The sequence below is a fragment of the Pundamilia nyererei genome, unplaced genomic scaffold, assembly GCF_000239375.1.
Source record: "Pundamilia nyererei isolate P.nyererei 1_Seehausen unplaced genomic scaffold, PunNye1.0 scaffold00100, whole genome shotgun sequence".
Lineage (NCBI taxonomy): Eukaryota > Metazoa > Chordata > Actinopteri > Cichliformes > Cichlidae > Pundamilia > Pundamilia nyererei.
The window spans coordinates 2,031,773-2,035,134 of record NW_005187501.1 but is presented as its reverse complement, the minus strand read 5'-3'; the positions used below and the strand labels follow the sequence as shown (position 1 = coordinate 2,035,134).

Here is a 3,362-nt window from a genome sequence, read left to right as displayed (position 1 = left end):
CCCCCCCCTTCCCAAGAAATTCTTGTTGTTTGTGGTGGCTCAGGATTTATAGCAGGATGTCAACTATTCATTGGGTCAGTGGCAAAATCCCCCAGCTCCTGCATCCAAGTGTCCTTGTGCAAGACACACCTCAAATATCCATCTGGGTTTATGTGTGTGCAAGACTTTAAAATATGTCTGTGGATGCAATTTGCAGTGTAAAAAGCGCAGTCAAGTAAAAAAAAAAAAAAAAAGGACTAAATACATTGCAGACTATTTATGGACCGCGCAGAACACAGATAGAAAATTTAATTTACAAGTTCCCACAGTAGATCAGCTGACACTAGTGACATCACAGGTGGGAGTCTTCTTAGGGTTTAGAGTTAGATAACTAACCTCATTAACTTGATTCACCAATATAATGTCTCTTACCCAATTTCCGGGATTCGTTAATTGAATAAGTGATTAAAAAAAAAATTGGTTTGTGCAAGCATGAAAGAGCTGAGTGAAGAGTAAACGAGCCTTCATGCATCACATACATGACATTCTTTCAATCACACAGGAATAAATTGACACCAGATGCAAACCTAGTTGTACACACAGAGATATCAAAGGAGTACAAGAGGAATTTCTCAATGCGCAGTGCACTGTGCAGCTGCACCTGTGAGTGGGCCACTGGAGCAGCCAATAACATATGTCAATGCAATTACCTTGATTTACTTTACTACAGTTTAAAGCATTAAAAATCTAAAATTCAAAAGGAAAGTATTTTTCCCTGCAAATTCTGCTTTTATCCACTTTTGGATATTTTTTTAAGTTCTCTGTTGCGCTAACAACTTTTCGATTTACCAAATTTTTTCAATTGTGTTCTGGCATCAAATTAAAATTGAGAATTTTTACTTTCAATAGTTAAAAATTGTAAATTTAAATAGGCCTTAGTCTCATTATTTGACAGAAATAATGTTTTTATTTACATTTTACAAGACAAAAAAATTTATATAAAATACTACAAGTAAGCTGGAAGCCACTGATTTTAATACACAACATAAAAAAACCTCAGAGGAAAACAAAGAAATTTCATAGCAAAAAATAGAGTGTATAATAGCGATGTCAAGCATTTCCTACCATATTCCAGCACTTTTATCTTTATCTAAAGGTTTACTGTTGTTTACCTTCATCTTCCAATTTCTGCTATGGAGAAAAATAATCTAGAAACTTGAACAGCTTAGTTAGTACCGAATCATTAGCAGTTATTATTTTCCCATAATCAGAGAAAGCGAGCGTGATTAAAGCTATATACTGTACCACCGCTAGGAAACAAAAAAATCCTTAAAGTAAGAAACATTTTTTCTGGAACAGCTACTAATTTCATATTTAAAGAACATACAGTAATGTTACATAGTAAAAAGATGAATAATAATAAAGCTTAATGGATCTTTACCACAAAGTGCGGCTAATTTCAAGTTTGATCATTTCAAAGACACAATAATAATGTTGTTACAAAAGAACGAAGGTTTATATTAAACTATCAGACTCATACTATAATTTACCTTCCTTAGAGTTAATGAAAACATTTGTTTCTAATACATGTTATTTAGGTAACGGTTGAAAAAATTATTCAGCCTGGATGCTACATGGTTGTGTATTTAGTTTTTATCCTTCTCTTTAATAGTATTAGGACTGGTTGAGTCTTAATTCGTTGTAATCTTTCACTTACTTCTGGCTGGAGTATCATCATTCACTTTCAAATGCAACCAGTTAAAATACTACACACCATACATGAATTCAGATTTCACTGTTTGGAAATGATTTTCCTAAATAAAAAGCAATAAATGTACTGGAAAACATCAGCATTAAAGATGTAGTACTAAATACTGTATATACACATGAGTGCCAACACTTACCTTTACCTTCACCCAGGCATCCTGCTCCTAGAACTAGTCTGAACATGCGTTTGAGGGACCTCCATTGACTCCTGCAGGAAACAAAATATTGAATAACTGTTCTCCAGATCTCAAAGACATCTTTTTAAAGCAGCAGTAACATAAACAGATTCAGGCTTACATTAATCCAGGGATGGTTTATGGACTCATTGATGCTAATTGTCTGGGTGGGCTTAGTTTTCATATGGCTGCAATAAGAAATAATCATCATTCAGTGTCCACATGCGTCTCCAACGTCATGCGCCATGTCTGTTTAAGACACAGAGCAACTGCAAATGTGTGTCAGTTTAAGCTTGTACATATTATCAATCGAGGTGAACATCAATATTGTCATATGAGTATGATCTGCATTGCTTTACTTGTTTTTTTTGTTGTTGTTGTTTTTTTAAACTGAGGCTACAGAACGGATCATGTGTTTGCACTGCCCATATGGAAAAGAAATAGTAAAAATGTATATGATTTACTCATGAAAGTGGCCACTTTTTTATTACTTTCACATATTGTTTTAGTAAGCATCCAAAACATACAAGTTTCATTATATAATTTTTCAAGGGATCTTATATCTGTTTTCACTCTTGTATGCTTTTCATACAAGTTTCACACAAGACAGATACAATCTTTCTAAGATAGAGACATCTCTCTAGATCTCTATATCTATATCTCTATATATCTATCTCTATATCTATCTATATATATCTATCTATATATATATATTTTCCATATGGGTGGAAAAAGGAAGAATTAAAAAAGTAAATCAAGTAAGTAATTCACTGAAGTATGAACTACTCGTTTAAATTTCCAGTCTGCCTTCTTCTCACATTGCTCAGGCACATCAGAGTACTCATATTGCTTATTACAGACCCATCTTTGCATTCCTGTGGCAAAAAAGGGAAACGCGTGTCTGTGAGAAGACAGAAAAAAAATCCCTGATGACAAGATGGATCTTATTAGAAGCAACCAGAAAAGCTGCAATGCAAAGGCACGTTACTCCATACTAGCAATAATAAAATCACTAAAAATACACAAAGTGACACCCAGACACCATATTTCACAGGAAATGTTGTACTCCACTGTACCAAGAAGGTCTGTAGCCAGCACACACAGTTTTAATTGGACTATTACTTGGCTGGTGCTTGACATTTAATGACTGCAGCAGGAGGTCATTAAAGCAGCATATGAGGGATTTGAAGAAGTTAGCAAATGTAATCTCCCATAACCACAGCAAACCCTCTACAGCAGGGGTGTCAAACTCAAATACACAGTGGGCCAAAATTCAAAACTGGAACAAAGTCGCGGGCTAACGTTAATATTTATTGAAATATACAGTATTTATTCCTCCAGATTTAAGAATGAATCTTTTCTTATGGACTCAAACATGTTTTGCTGAAAAACTGAATATGGAACAAGCAAAGCTTAATACTAAACAATATATATATATAT

At 34.1% G+C, this 3,362-nt stretch overlaps 1 protein-coding gene across 1 annotated transcript in view; it reads right to left on the bottom strand.

The window, feature by feature from the left end:
• The window catches only part of fmodb (fibromodulin b), an 8,993-nt gene extending 7,046 nt beyond the window's left edge, over positions 1 to 1,947 (bottom strand). Inside the window, exon 1 of the mRNA XM_005740506.1 lies at positions 1,884 to 1,947. The gene's annotated coding sequence lies outside the window, so the exon portion shown is untranslated. The remainder of the gene's footprint in view (positions 1 to 1,883) is intronic.
• Between the last annotated feature and the right edge of the window lie 1,415 nt (positions 1,948 to 3,362).